Source organism: Pseudophryne corroboree, chromosome 3 (assembly GCF_028390025.1).
Source record: "Pseudophryne corroboree isolate aPseCor3 chromosome 3, aPseCor3.hap2, whole genome shotgun sequence".
NCBI classification, from domain to species: Eukaryota; Metazoa; Chordata; class Amphibia; order Anura; family Myobatrachidae; genus Pseudophryne; species Pseudophryne corroboree.
In genome coordinates this window covers 113,288,776-113,299,938 of record NC_086446.1, presented here as the reverse complement: position 1 = coordinate 113,299,938, position 11,163 = coordinate 113,288,776, and the positions used below count along the sequence as shown (strand labels likewise).

The 11,163-nt window shown below is 41.7% G+C and overlaps 22 non-coding genes and 28 pseudogenes across 22 annotated transcripts in view; all 50 read left to right on the top strand.

Moving 5' to 3' along the window:
* Positions 1-7, top strand: part of LOC135058525 (5S ribosomal RNA) — a 119-nt gene extending 112 nt beyond the window's left edge. Inside the window, exon 1 of the ribosomal RNA XR_010244952.1 lies at positions 1-7. This exon is cut by the window's left edge and continues 112 nt beyond it. This is a non-coding gene — a ribosomal RNA (5S ribosomal RNA).
* Positions 8-114: 107 nt separating this feature from the next.
* Positions 115-233, top strand: LOC134901822 (5S ribosomal RNA). Its single transcript, XR_010175300.1, has one exon. It is a non-coding gene; the product is annotated as a 5S ribosomal RNA (ribosomal RNA).
* Positions 234-340: 107 nt separating this feature from the next.
* On the top strand, positions 341-459 carry LOC134891708 (5S ribosomal RNA; annotated as a pseudogene).
* A 107-nt stretch (positions 460-566) lies between these two features.
* Positions 567-685, top strand: LOC134892005 (5S ribosomal RNA; annotated as a pseudogene).
* Positions 686-792: 107 nt separating this feature from the next.
* Positions 793-911, top strand: LOC134888048 (5S ribosomal RNA; annotated as a pseudogene).
* Positions 912-1,018: 107 nt separating this feature from the next.
* LOC135070172 (5S ribosomal RNA) lies at positions 1,019-1,137 on the top strand. The gene has a single exon (XR_010256344.1). It is a non-coding gene; the product is annotated as a 5S ribosomal RNA (ribosomal RNA).
* A 107-nt stretch (positions 1,138-1,244) lies between these two features.
* Positions 1,245-1,363, top strand: LOC134886003 (5S ribosomal RNA). The gene has a single exon (XR_010170101.1). It is a non-coding gene; the product is annotated as a 5S ribosomal RNA (ribosomal RNA).
* A 107-nt stretch (positions 1,364-1,470) lies between these two features.
* On the top strand, positions 1,471-1,589 carry LOC135067441 (5S ribosomal RNA). Its single transcript, XR_010253656.1, has one exon. It is a non-coding gene; the product is annotated as a 5S ribosomal RNA (ribosomal RNA).
* A 107-nt stretch (positions 1,590-1,696) lies between these two features.
* LOC134894966 (5S ribosomal RNA) lies at positions 1,697-1,815 on the top strand (annotated as a pseudogene).
* Positions 1,816-1,922: 107 nt separating this feature from the next.
* Positions 1,923-2,041, top strand: LOC135067429 (5S ribosomal RNA). Its single transcript, XR_010253645.1, has one exon. It is a non-coding gene; the product is annotated as a 5S ribosomal RNA (ribosomal RNA).
* Positions 2,042-2,148: 107 nt separating this feature from the next.
* LOC135067418 (5S ribosomal RNA) lies at positions 2,149-2,267 on the top strand. Its single transcript, XR_010253634.1, has one exon. It is a non-coding gene; the product is annotated as a 5S ribosomal RNA (ribosomal RNA).
* A 107-nt stretch (positions 2,268-2,374) lies between these two features.
* On the top strand, positions 2,375-2,493 carry LOC134897683 (5S ribosomal RNA; annotated as a pseudogene).
* A 107-nt stretch (positions 2,494-2,600) lies between these two features.
* Positions 2,601-2,719, top strand: LOC134886587 (5S ribosomal RNA). The gene has a single exon (XR_010170669.1). It is a non-coding gene; the product is annotated as a 5S ribosomal RNA (ribosomal RNA).
* Positions 2,720-2,826: 107 nt separating this feature from the next.
* Positions 2,827-2,945, top strand: LOC135060469 (5S ribosomal RNA). The gene has a single exon (XR_010246862.1). It is a non-coding gene; the product is annotated as a 5S ribosomal RNA (ribosomal RNA).
* Positions 2,946-3,052: 107 nt separating this feature from the next.
* LOC134885513 (5S ribosomal RNA) lies at positions 3,053-3,171 on the top strand. The gene has a single exon (XR_010169625.1). It is a non-coding gene; the product is annotated as a 5S ribosomal RNA (ribosomal RNA).
* A 107-nt stretch (positions 3,172-3,278) lies between these two features.
* On the top strand, positions 3,279-3,397 carry LOC134893733 (5S ribosomal RNA; annotated as a pseudogene).
* A 107-nt stretch (positions 3,398-3,504) lies between these two features.
* Positions 3,505-3,623, top strand: LOC135067132 (5S ribosomal RNA). The gene has a single exon (XR_010253356.1). It is a non-coding gene; the product is annotated as a 5S ribosomal RNA (ribosomal RNA).
* A 107-nt stretch (positions 3,624-3,730) lies between these two features.
* Positions 3,731-3,849, top strand: LOC134890137 (5S ribosomal RNA; annotated as a pseudogene).
* A 107-nt stretch (positions 3,850-3,956) lies between these two features.
* LOC134892739 (5S ribosomal RNA) lies at positions 3,957-4,075 on the top strand (annotated as a pseudogene).
* A 107-nt stretch (positions 4,076-4,182) lies between these two features.
* On the top strand, positions 4,183-4,301 carry LOC134890793 (5S ribosomal RNA; annotated as a pseudogene).
* Positions 4,302-4,408: 107 nt separating this feature from the next.
* On the top strand, positions 4,409-4,527 carry LOC134888047 (5S ribosomal RNA; annotated as a pseudogene).
* A 107-nt stretch (positions 4,528-4,634) lies between these two features.
* On the top strand, positions 4,635-4,753 carry LOC134888624 (5S ribosomal RNA; annotated as a pseudogene).
* Positions 4,754-4,860: 107 nt separating this feature from the next.
* LOC134887314 (5S ribosomal RNA) lies at positions 4,861-4,979 on the top strand (annotated as a pseudogene).
* Positions 4,980-5,086: 107 nt separating this feature from the next.
* LOC134889416 (5S ribosomal RNA) lies at positions 5,087-5,205 on the top strand (annotated as a pseudogene).
* Positions 5,206-5,312: 107 nt separating this feature from the next.
* On the top strand, positions 5,313-5,431 carry LOC134894511 (5S ribosomal RNA; annotated as a pseudogene).
* A 107-nt stretch (positions 5,432-5,538) lies between these two features.
* LOC135067406 (5S ribosomal RNA) lies at positions 5,539-5,657 on the top strand. Its single transcript, XR_010253623.1, has one exon. It is a non-coding gene; the product is annotated as a 5S ribosomal RNA (ribosomal RNA).
* A 107-nt stretch (positions 5,658-5,764) lies between these two features.
* Positions 5,765-5,883, top strand: LOC134893799 (5S ribosomal RNA; annotated as a pseudogene).
* A 107-nt stretch (positions 5,884-5,990) lies between these two features.
* Positions 5,991-6,109, top strand: LOC134893732 (5S ribosomal RNA; annotated as a pseudogene).
* A 107-nt stretch (positions 6,110-6,216) lies between these two features.
* LOC135058524 (5S ribosomal RNA) lies at positions 6,217-6,335 on the top strand. Its single transcript, XR_010244951.1, has one exon. It is a non-coding gene; the product is annotated as a 5S ribosomal RNA (ribosomal RNA).
* A 107-nt stretch (positions 6,336-6,442) lies between these two features.
* LOC134889709 (5S ribosomal RNA) lies at positions 6,443-6,561 on the top strand (annotated as a pseudogene).
* A 107-nt stretch (positions 6,562-6,668) lies between these two features.
* On the top strand, positions 6,669-6,787 carry LOC134890136 (5S ribosomal RNA; annotated as a pseudogene).
* A 107-nt stretch (positions 6,788-6,894) lies between these two features.
* On the top strand, positions 6,895-7,013 carry LOC134890792 (5S ribosomal RNA; annotated as a pseudogene).
* Positions 7,014-7,120: 107 nt separating this feature from the next.
* LOC134901040 (5S ribosomal RNA) lies at positions 7,121-7,239 on the top strand. Its single transcript, XR_010174538.1, has one exon. It is a non-coding gene; the product is annotated as a 5S ribosomal RNA (ribosomal RNA).
* Positions 7,240-7,346: 107 nt separating this feature from the next.
* LOC134894510 (5S ribosomal RNA) lies at positions 7,347-7,465 on the top strand (annotated as a pseudogene).
* A 107-nt stretch (positions 7,466-7,572) lies between these two features.
* LOC134887652 (5S ribosomal RNA) lies at positions 7,573-7,691 on the top strand (annotated as a pseudogene).
* A 107-nt stretch (positions 7,692-7,798) lies between these two features.
* LOC134888226 (5S ribosomal RNA) lies at positions 7,799-7,917 on the top strand (annotated as a pseudogene).
* A 107-nt stretch (positions 7,918-8,024) lies between these two features.
* LOC135062861 (5S ribosomal RNA) lies at positions 8,025-8,143 on the top strand. The gene has a single exon (XR_010249201.1). It is a non-coding gene; the product is annotated as a 5S ribosomal RNA (ribosomal RNA).
* Positions 8,144-8,250: 107 nt separating this feature from the next.
* LOC135059299 (5S ribosomal RNA) lies at positions 8,251-8,369 on the top strand. The gene has a single exon (XR_010245707.1). It is a non-coding gene; the product is annotated as a 5S ribosomal RNA (ribosomal RNA).
* Positions 8,370-8,476: 107 nt separating this feature from the next.
* LOC134886605 (5S ribosomal RNA) lies at positions 8,477-8,595 on the top strand. Its single transcript, XR_010170686.1, has one exon. It is a non-coding gene; the product is annotated as a 5S ribosomal RNA (ribosomal RNA).
* A 107-nt stretch (positions 8,596-8,702) lies between these two features.
* On the top strand, positions 8,703-8,821 carry LOC134884830 (5S ribosomal RNA). The gene has a single exon (XR_010168962.1). It is a non-coding gene; the product is annotated as a 5S ribosomal RNA (ribosomal RNA).
* A 107-nt stretch (positions 8,822-8,928) lies between these two features.
* LOC134888684 (5S ribosomal RNA) lies at positions 8,929-9,047 on the top strand (annotated as a pseudogene).
* Positions 9,048-9,154: 107 nt separating this feature from the next.
* Positions 9,155-9,273, top strand: LOC134888120 (5S ribosomal RNA; annotated as a pseudogene).
* Positions 9,274-9,380: 107 nt separating this feature from the next.
* Positions 9,381-9,499, top strand: LOC135059005 (5S ribosomal RNA). The gene has a single exon (XR_010245425.1). It is a non-coding gene; the product is annotated as a 5S ribosomal RNA (ribosomal RNA).
* A 107-nt stretch (positions 9,500-9,606) lies between these two features.
* Positions 9,607-9,725, top strand: LOC134887426 (5S ribosomal RNA; annotated as a pseudogene).
* Positions 9,726-9,831: 106 nt separating this feature from the next.
* On the top strand, positions 9,832-9,950 carry LOC134892808 (5S ribosomal RNA; annotated as a pseudogene).
* A 107-nt stretch (positions 9,951-10,057) lies between these two features.
* On the top strand, positions 10,058-10,176 carry LOC134894584 (5S ribosomal RNA; annotated as a pseudogene).
* Positions 10,177-10,283: 107 nt separating this feature from the next.
* On the top strand, positions 10,284-10,402 carry LOC135065650 (5S ribosomal RNA). Its single transcript, XR_010251925.1, has one exon. It is a non-coding gene; the product is annotated as a 5S ribosomal RNA (ribosomal RNA).
* Positions 10,403-10,509: 107 nt separating this feature from the next.
* On the top strand, positions 10,510-10,628 carry LOC134890943 (5S ribosomal RNA; annotated as a pseudogene).
* A 107-nt stretch (positions 10,629-10,735) lies between these two features.
* LOC135066286 (5S ribosomal RNA) lies at positions 10,736-10,854 on the top strand. Its single transcript, XR_010252538.1, has one exon. It is a non-coding gene; the product is annotated as a 5S ribosomal RNA (ribosomal RNA).
* Positions 10,855-10,961: 107 nt separating this feature from the next.
* On the top strand, positions 10,962-11,080 carry LOC135063047 (5S ribosomal RNA). Its single transcript, XR_010249387.1, has one exon. It is a non-coding gene; the product is annotated as a 5S ribosomal RNA (ribosomal RNA).
* Positions 11,081-11,163: the final 83 nt, after the last annotated feature.

Sequence of the window (11,163 nt, the reverse complement as noted above, 5' to 3'; positions counted from 1 at the left end):
GTAGATATTTTTATACTGCCAACACCGTACTGTTGATGCATTCCATTTTCAAATGTATTCATTTATGAACCAGTAGTTAGAAGTAGAAAAGTTCTAACAGAAACCACAAAGCTCGTCTACAGCCACACCACACTGGATACGCCCAATCTCATCTGATCTTGGAAGCTAAGCAGTGTTGGGCCTGGTTAGTACTTGGATGGGAGACCACCTGGGAATACAAGGTGCTGTAGATATTTTTATACTGCCAACACCGTTCTGTTGATGCATTCCATTTTCAAACGTTTTCATTTATGAACCAGTAGTTAGAAGTAGAAAAGTTCTAACAGAAACGACAAAGGTCATCTACAGCCACACCACACTGGATACGCCCAATCTCATCTGATCTCGGAAGCTAAGCAGTGTTGTTCCTGGTTAGTACCTGGATGGGAGACCACCTGGGAATACAAGGTGCTGTAGATATTTTTATACTGCCAACACCGTTCTGTTGATGCATTCCATTTTCAAACGTATTCATTTATGAACCAGTAGTTAGAAGTAGAAAAGTTCTAACAGAAACCACAAAGCTCATCTACAGCCACACCACACTGGATACGCCCAATCTCATCTGATCTTGGAAGCTAAGCAATGTTGGGACTGGTTAGTACTTGGATGGCAGACCACCTGGGAATACAAGGTGCTGTAGATATTTTTATACTGCCAACACCGTTCTTTTGATGCATTCCATTTTCAAACGTATTCATTTATGAACCAGTAGTTAGAAGTAGAAAAGTTCTAACAGAAACCACAAAGCTCATCTACAGCCACACCACACTGGATACGCCCAATCTCATCTGATCTTGGAAGCTAAGCATTGTTGGGCCTGGTTACTACTTGAATGGGAGACCACCTGGGAATACAAGGTGCTGTAGATATTTTTATACTGCCAACACCGTTCTGTTGATGCATTCCATTTTCAAACGTATTCATTTATGAACCAGAAGTTAGAAGTAGAAAAGTTCTAACAGGAACCACAAAGCTCGTCTACAGCCACACCACACTGGATACGCCCAATCTCATCTGATCTTGGAAGCTAAGCAGTGTTTGGCCTGGTTAGTACTTGGATGGGAGACCACCTGGGAATACAAGGTGCTGTAGATATTTTTATACTGCCAACACCGTTCTGTTGATGCATTCCATTTTCAAACGTTTTCATTTATGAACCAGTAGTTAGAAGTAGAAAAGTTCTAAAAGAAACCACAAAGGTCAACTACAGCCACACCACACTGGATACGCCCAATCTCATCTGATCTTGGAAGCTAAGCAGTGTTGTGCCTGGTTAGTACCTGGATGGGAGACCTCCTGGGAATACAAGGTGCTGTAGATATTTTTATACTGCCAACACCGTTCTGTTGATGCATTCCATTTTCAAACGTATTCATTTATGAACCAGTAGTTAGAAGTAGAAAAGTTCTAACAGAAACCACAAAGCTCATCTACAGCCACACCACACTGGATACGCCCAATCTCATCTGATCTTGGAAGCTAAGCAGTGTTGGGCCTGGTTAGTACTTGGATGGGAGACCACCTGGGAATACAAGGTGCTGTAGATATTTTTATACTGCCAACACCGTTCTGTTGATGCATTCCTTTTTAAAACATATTCATTTATGAACCAGTAGTTAGAAGAAGAAAAGTTCTAACAGAAACCACACAGCTCATCTACAGCCACACCAGACTGGATACACCCAAACTCATCTGATCTTGGAAGCTAAACCGTGTTGGGCCTGGTTAGTACTTGGAGGGGAGACCACCTAGGAATACAAGGTGCTGTAGATATTTTTATACTGCCAACACCGTTCTGTTGATGCATTCCATTTTCAAACGTATTCATTTATGAACCAGTAGTTAGAAGTAGAAAAGTTCTAACAGAAACCACAAAGCTCATCTACAGCCACACCACACTGGATACGCCCAATCTCATCTGATCTTGGAAGCTAAGCAGTGTTGGGCCTGGTTAGTACTTGGATGGGAGACCACCTGGGAATACAAGGTGCTGTAGATATTTTTATACTGCCAACACCGTTCTGTTGATGCATTCCATTTTCAAACGTATTCATTTATGAACCAGTAGTTAGAAGTAGAAAAGTTCTAACAGAAACCACAAAGCTCATCTACAGCCACACCACACTGGATACGCCCAATCTCATCTGATCTTGGAAGCTAAGCAGTGTTGGGCCTGGTTAGTACTTGGATGGGAGACCACCTGGGAATACAAGGTGCTGTAGATATTTGTATACTGCCAACACCGTTCTGTTGATGCATTCCTTTTTAAAACATATTCATTTATGAACCAGTAGTTAGAAGTAGAAAAGTTCTAACAGAAACCACACAGCTCATCTACAGCCACACCAGACTGGATACACCCAAACTCATCTGATCTTGGAAGCTAAACCGTGTTGGGACTGGTTAGTACTTGGAGGGAAGACCACCTAGGAATACAAGGTGCTGTAGATATTTTTATACTGCCAACACCGTTCTGTTGATGCATTCCATTTTCAAACGTATTCATTTATGAACCAGTAGTTAGAAGTAGAAAAGTTCTAACAGAAACCACAAAGCTCATCTACAGCCACACCAGACTGGATACGCCCAATCTCATCTGATCTTGGAAGCTAAGCAGTGTTGGGCCTGGTTAGTACTTGGATAGGAGACCACCTGGGAATACAAGGTGCTGTAGATATTTTTATACTGCCAACACCGTTCTGTTGATGCATTCCATTTTCAAATGTATTAATTTATGAACCAGTAGTTAGAAGTAGAAAAGTTCTAACAGAAACCACAAAGCTCATCTACAGCCACACCACACTGGATATGCCCAATCTCATCTGATCTTGGAAACTAAGCAGTGTTGGGCCTGGTTAGTACCTGGATGGGAGACCACCTGGGAATACAAGGTGCTGTAGATATTTTTATACTGCCAACACCGTTCTGTTGATGCATTCCATTTTCAAATGTATTCATTTATGAACCAGTAGTTAGAAGTAGAAAAGTTCTAACAGAAACCACAAAGCTCATCTACAGCCACACCACACTGGATACGCCCAATCTCATCTGATCTTGGAAGCTAAGCAATGTTGGGCCTGTTTAGTACTTGGATGGCAGACCACCTGGGAATACAAGGTGCTGTAGATATTTTTATACTGCCAACACCGTTCTTTTGATGCATTCCATTTTCAAACGTATTCATTTATGAACCAGTAGTTAGAAGTAGAAAAGTTCTAACAGAAACCACAAAGCTCATCTACAGCCACACCAGACTGGATACGCCCAATCTCATCTGATCTTGGAAGATAAGCAGTGTTGGGACTGGTTAGTACTTGGATAGGAGACCACCTGGGAATACAAGGTGCTGTAGATATTTTTATACTGCCAACACCGTTCTGTTGATGCATTCCATTTTCAAACGTATTAATTTATGAACCAGTAGTTAGAAGTAGAAAAGTTCTAACAGAAACCACAAAGCTCATCTACAGCCACACCACAATGGATATGCCCAATCTCATCTGATCTTGGAAACTAAGCAGTGTTGGGCCTGGTTAGTACTTGGATGGGAGACCACCTGGGAATACAAGGTGCTGTAGATATTTTTATACTGCCAACACCGTTCTGTTGATGCATTCCATTTTCAAACGTTTTCATTTATGAACCAGTAGTTAGAAGTAGAAAAGTTCTAACAGAAACCACAAAGCTTGTCTACAGCCACACCACACTGGATACGCCCAATCTCATCTGATCTTGGAAGCTAAGCATTGTTGGGCCTGGTTACTACTTGAATGGGAGACCACCTGGGAATACAAGGTGCTGTAGATATTTTTATACTGCCAACACCGTTCTGTTGATGCATTCCATTTTCAAACGTATTCATTTATGAACCAGTAGTTAGAAGTAGAAAAGTTCTAACAGAAACCACAAAGCTAGTCTACAGCCACACCACACTGGATACGCCCAATCTCATCTGATCTTGGAAGCTAAGCATTGTTGGGCCTGGTTGCTACTTGAATGGGAGACCACCTGGGAATACAAGGTGCTGTAGATATTTTTATACTGCCAACACCGTTCTGTTGATGCATTCCATTTTCAAACGTTTTCATTTATGAACCAGTAGTTAGAAGTAGAAAAGTTCTAACAGAAACCTCAAAGGACAACTACAGCCACACCACACTGGATACGCCCAATCTCATCTGATCTTGGAAGCTAAGCAGTGTTGTGCCTGGTTAGTACCTGGATGGGAGACCTCCTGGGAATAGAAGGTGCTGTAGATATTTTTATACTGCCAACACCGTTCTGTTGATGCATTCCATTTTCAAACGTATTCATTTATGAACCAGTAGTTAGAAGTAGAAAAGTTCTAACAGAAACCGCAAAGCTCATCTACAGCCACACCACACTGGATACGCCCAATCTCATCTGATCTTGGAAGCTAAGCATTGTTGGGCCTGGTTACTACTTGAATGGGAGACCACCTGGGAATACAAGGTGCTGTAGATATTTTTATACTGCCAACACCGTTCTGTTGATGCATTCCATTTTCAAACGTATTCAGTTATGAACCAGTAGTTAGTAGTAGAAAAGTTCTAACAGAAACCACAAAGCTCCTCTACAGCCACACCACACTGGATACGCCCAATCTCATCTGATCTTGGAAGCTAAACAGTGTTTGGCCTGGTTAGTACTTGGATGGGAGACCACCTGGGAATACAAGGTGCTGTAGATATTTTTATACTGCCAACACCGTTCTGTTGATGCATTCCATTTTCAAACGTTTTCATTTATGAACCAGTAGTTAGAAGTAGAAAAGTTCTAACAGAAACCACAAAGGTCAACTACAGCCACACCACACTGGATACGCCCAATCTCATCTGATCTTGGAAGCTAAGCAGTGTTGTGCCTGGTTAGTACCTGGATGGGAGACCTCCTGGGAATACAAGGTGCTGTAGATGTTTTTATACTGCCAACACCGTTCTGTTGATGCATTCCATTTTCAAACGTATTCATTTATGAACCAGTAGTTAGAAGTAGAAAAGTTCTAACAGAAACCACAAAGCTCATCTACAGCCACACAACACTGGATACGCCCAATCTCATCTGATCTTGGAAGCTAAGCAGTGTTGGGCATGGTTAGTACTTGGATGGGAGACCACCTGGGAACACAAGGTGCTGTAGATATTTTTATACTGCCAACAACGTTCTGTTGATGCATTCCTTTTTAAAACGTATTCATTTATGAACCAGTAGTTAGAAGTAGAAAAGTTCTAACAGAAACCACACAGCTCATCTACAGCCACACCAGACTGGATACACCCAAACTCATCTGATCTTGGAAGCTAAACCGTGTTGGGCCTGGTTAGTACTTGGAAGGGAGACCACCTAGGAATACAAGGTGCTGTAGATATTTTTATACTGCCAACACCGTTCTGTTGATGCATTCCATTTTCAAACGTATTCATTTATGAACCAGTAGTTAGAAGTAGAAAAGTTCTAACAGAAACCACAAAGCTTATCTACAGCCACACCACACTGGATACGCCCAATCTCATCTGATCTTGGAAGCTAAGCAGTGTTGGGCCTGGTTAGTACTTGGATGGGAGACCACCTGGGAATACAAGGTGCTGTAGATATTTTTATACTGCCAACAACGTTCTGTTGATGCATTCCATTTTAAAACGTATTCATTTATGAACCAGTAGTTAGAAGTAGAAAAGTTCTAACAGAAACCACAAAGCTCATATACAGCCACACCAGACTGGATACGCCCAATCTCATCTGATCTTGGAAGCTAACCAGTGTTGGGCCTAGTTAGTACTTGGATAGGAGACCACCTGGGAATACAAGGTGCTGTAGATATTTTTATACTGCCAACACCGTTCTGTTGATGCATTCCATTTTCAAACGTATTAATTTATGAACCAGTAGTTAGAAGTTGAAAAGTTCTAACAGAAACCACAAAGCTCATCTACAGCCACACCAGACTGGATACGCCCAATCTCATCTGATCTTGGAAGATAAGCAGTGTTGGGACTGGTTAGTACTTGGATAGGAGACCACCTGGGAATACAAGGTGCTGTAGATATTTTTATACTGCCAACACCGTTCTGTTGATGCATTCCATTTTCAAACGTATTAATTTATGAACCAGTAGTTAGAAGTAGAAAAGTTCTAACAGAAACCACAAAGCTCATCTACAGCCACACCACACTGGATATGCCCAATCTCATCTGATCTTGGAAACTAAGCAGTGTTGGGCCTGGTTAGTACTTGGATGGGAGACCACCTGGGAATACAAGGTGCTGTAGATATTTTTATACTGCCAACACCGTTCTGTTGATGCATTCCATTTTCAAACGTTTTCATTTATGAACCAGTAGTTAGAAGTAGAAAAGTTCTAACAGAAATGACAAAGGTCATCTACAGCCACACCACACTGGATACGCCCAATCTCATCTGATCTTGGAAGCTAAGCAGTGTTGTTCCTGGTTAGTACCTAGATGGGAGACCACCTGGGAATACAAGGTGCTGTAGATATTTTTATACTGCCAACACCGTTCTGTTGATGCATTCCATTTTCAAACGTATTCATTTATGAACCAGTAGTTAGAAGTAGAAAAGTTCTAACAGAAACCACAAAGCTCGTCTACAGCCACACCACACTGGATACGCCCAATCTCATCTGATCTTGGAAGCTAAGCATTGTTGGGCCTGGTTACTACTTGAATGGGAGACCACCTGGGAATACAAGGTGCTGTAGATATTTTTATACTGCCAACACCGTTCTGTTGATGCATTCCATTTTCAAACGTTTTCATTTATGAACCAGTAGTTAGAAGTAGAAAAGTTCTAACAGAAACCACAAAGGACAACTACAGCCACACCACACTGGATACGCCCAATCTCATCTGATCTTGGAAGCTAAGCAGTGTTGTGCCTGGTTAGTACCTGGATGGGAGACCTCCTGGGAATAGAAGGTGCTGTAGATATTTTTATACTGCCAACACCGTTCTGTTGATGCATTCCATTTTCAAACGTATTCATTTATGAACCAGTAGTTAGAAGTAGAAAAGTTCTAACAGAAACCGCAAAGCTCATCTACAGCCACACCACACTGGATACGCCCAATCTCATCTGATCTTGGAAGCTAAGCAGTGTTGGGCCTGGTTAGTACTTGGATGGGAGACCACCTGGGAACACAAGGTGCTGTAGATATTTTTATACTGCCAACAACGTTCTGTTGATGCATTCCTTTTTAAAACGTATTCATTTATGAACCAGTAGTTAGAAGTAGAAAAGTTCTAACAGAAACCACACAGCTCATCTACAGCCACACCAGACTGGATACACCCAAACTCATCTGATCTTGGAAGCTAAACCGTGTTGGGCCTGGTTAGTACTTGGAAGGGAGACCACCTAGGAATACAAGGTGCTGTAGATATTTTTATACTGCCAACACCGTTCTGTTGATGCATTCCATTTTCAAACGTATTCATTTATGAACCAGTAGTTAGAAGTAGAAAAGTTCTAACAGAAACCACAAAGCTCGTCTACAGCCACACCACACTGGATACGCCCAATCTCATCTGATCTTGGAAACTAAGCAGTGTTGGGCCTGGTTAGTACTTGGATGGGAGACCACCTGGGAATAGAAGGTGCTGTAGATATTTTTATACTGCCAACACCGTTCTGTTGATGCATTCCATTTTCAAACGTATTCATTTATGAACCAGTAGTTAGAAGTAGAAAAGTTCTAACAGAAACCACAAAGCTCATCTACAGCCACACCAGACTGGATACGCCCAATCTCATCTGATCTTGGAAGCTAAGCAGTGTTGGGCCTGGTTAGTACTTAGATAGGAGACCACCTGGGAATACAAGGTGCTGTAGATATTTTTATACTGCCAACACCGTTCTGTTGATGCATTCCATTTTCAAACGTATTAATTTATGAACCAGTAGTTAGAAGTTGAAAAGTTCTGTCAGAAACCACAAATCTCATCTACAGCCACACCACACTGGATACGCCCAATCTCATCTGATCTTGGAAGCTAAGCAGTGTTGGGCCTGGTTAGTACTTGGATGGGAGACCACCTGGGAATAGAAGGTGCTGTAGATATTTTTATACTGCCAACACCGTTCTGTTGATGCATTCCATTTTCAAACGTATTCATTTATGAACCAGTAGTTAGAAGTAGAAAAGTTCTAACAGAAACCACAAAGCTCATCTACAGCCACACCACACTGGATACGCTCAATCTCATCTGATCTTGGAAGCTAAGCAGTGTTGGGCCTGGTTAGTACTTGGATGGGAGACCACCTGGGAATACAAGGTGCTGTAGATATTTTTATACTGCCAACACCGTTCTGTTGATGCATTCCATTTTCAAACGTATTCACTTATGAACCAGTAGTTAGAAGTAAAAAAGTTCTAACAGAAACCACAAAGCTCATTTACAGCCACACCACACTGGATACGCTCAATCTCATCTGATCTTGGAAGCTTAGCAGTGTTGGGCCTGGTTAGTACTTGGATGGGAGACCACCTGGGAATACAAGGTGCTGTAGATATTTTTATACTGCCAACACCGTTCTGTTGATGCATTCCATTTTCAAACGTATTCATTTATGAACCAGTAGTTAGAAGTAGAAAAGTTCTAACAGAAACCACAAAGCTCATCTACAGTCACACCACACTGGATACGCCCAATCTCATCTGATCTTGGCAGCTTAGCAGTGTTGGGCCTGGTTAGTACTTGGATGGGAGACCACCTGGGAATACAAGGTGCTGTAGATATTTTTATACTGCCAACACCGTTCTGTTGATGCATTCCATTTTCAAACGTACTCATTTATGAACCAGTAGTTAGAAGTAGAAAAGTTCTAACAGAAACCACAAAGCTCATCTACAGCCACACCACACTGGATACGCCCAATGTCATCTGATCTTGGAAGCTAAGCAGTGTTGGGCCTGGTTAGTACTTGGATGGGAGACCACCTTGGAATACAAGGTGCTGTAGATATTTTTTTACTGCCAACACCGTTCTGTTGATGTTTTCCATTTTCAAATGTATTCATTTATGAACCAGTAGTTAGAAGTAGAAAAGTTCTAACAGAAACCACAAAGCTCATCTACAGCCACACCACACTGGATACGCCCAATCTCATCTGATCTTGGAAGCTAAGCAGTGTTGTGCCTGGTTAGTACTTGTTTGGGAGACCACCTGGGAATACAAGGTGCTGTAGATATTTTTATACTGCCAACACTGTTCTGTTGATGCATTCCATTTTCAAACGTACTCATTTATGAACCAGTAGTTAGAAGTAGAAAAGTTCTAACAGAAACCACAAAGCTCATCTACAGCCACACCACACTGGATATGCCCAATCTCATCTGATCTTGGAAGCTAAGCAGTGTTGGGCCTGGTTAGTACTTGGATGGGAGACCACCTGGGAATACAAGGTGCTGTAGATATTTTTATACTGCCAACACCGTTCTATTGATGCATTCCATTTTCAAACGGATTCATTTATGAACCTGTAGTTAGAAGTAGAAAAGTTCTAACAGTAACCACAAAGCTTATCTACAGCCATACCACATTGGATATGCCCAATCTCATCTGATCTTGGAAGCTAAGCAGTGTTGGACCTGGTTAGTACTTGGAAGGGAGCCCACCTGGGAATACAAGGTGCTGTAGATATTTTATACTGCCAACACCGTTCTGTTGATGCATTCCATTTTCAAACGTATTCATTTATGAACCAGTAGTTAGAAGTAGAAAAGTTCTAACAGAAACCACAAAGCTCGTCTACAGCCACACCACACTGGATACGCTCAATCTCATCTGATCTTGGAATCTAAGCAGTGTTTGGCCTGGTTAGTACTTGGATGGGAGACCACCTGGGAATACAAGGTGCTGTAGATATTTTTATACTGCCAACACCGTTCTGTTGATGCATTCCATTTTCAAATGTTTTCATTTATGAACCAGTAGTTAGAAGTAGAAAAGTTCTAACAGAAACCACACAGCTCATCTACAGCCACACCAGACTGGATACACCCAAACTCATCTGATCTTGGAAGCTAAACCGTGTTGGGCCTGGTTAGTACTTGGAGGGGAGACCACCTAGGAATACAAGGTGCTGTAGATTTTTTTATACTGCCAACACCGTTCTGTTGATGCATTCCATTTTCAAACGTATTCATTTATGAACCAGTAGTTAGAAGTAGAAAAGTTCTAACAGAAACCACAAAACTTATCTACAGCCACACCACACTGGATACGCCCAATCTCATCTGATCTTTGAAGCTAAGCAGTGTTGGGCCTGGTTAGTACTTGGATGGGAGACCACCTGGGAATACAAGGTGCTGTAGATATTTTTATACTGCCAACACCGTTCTGTTGATGCATTCCATTTTAAAACGTATTCATTTATGAACCAGTAGTTAGAAGTAGAAAAGTTCTAACAGAAACCACAAAGCTTATATACAGCCACACCAGACTGGATACGCCCAATCTCATCTGATCTTGGAAGCTAAGCAGTGTTGGGCCTGGTTAGTACTTGGATAGGAGACCACCTGGGAATACAAGGTGCTGTAGATATTTTTATACTGCCAACACCGTTCTGTTGATGCATTCCATTTTCAAACGTATTAATTTATGAACCAGTAGTTAGAAGTAGAAAAGTTCTAACAGAAACCACAAAGCTCATCTACAGCCACACCACACTGGATACGCCCAATCTCATCTGATCTTGGAAGCTTAGCAGTGTTGGGCCTGGTTAGTACTTGGATGGGAGACCACCTGGGAATACAAGGTGCTGTAGATATTTTTATACTGCCAACACCGTTCTGTTGATGCATTCCATTTTCAAACGTATTCATTTATGAACCAGTAGTTAGAAGTAGAAAAGATCTAACAGAAACCACAAAGCTCATCTACAGCCACACCACACTGGATACACCCAATCTCATTTGATCTTGGAAGCTAAGCAGTGTTAGGCCTGGTTAGTACTTGGATGGGAGACCACCTGGGAATACAAGGTGCTGTAGATATTTTTATACTGCCAACACCGTTCTGTTGATGCATTCCATTTTCAAACGTATTAATTTATGAACCAGTAGTTAGAAGTAGAAAA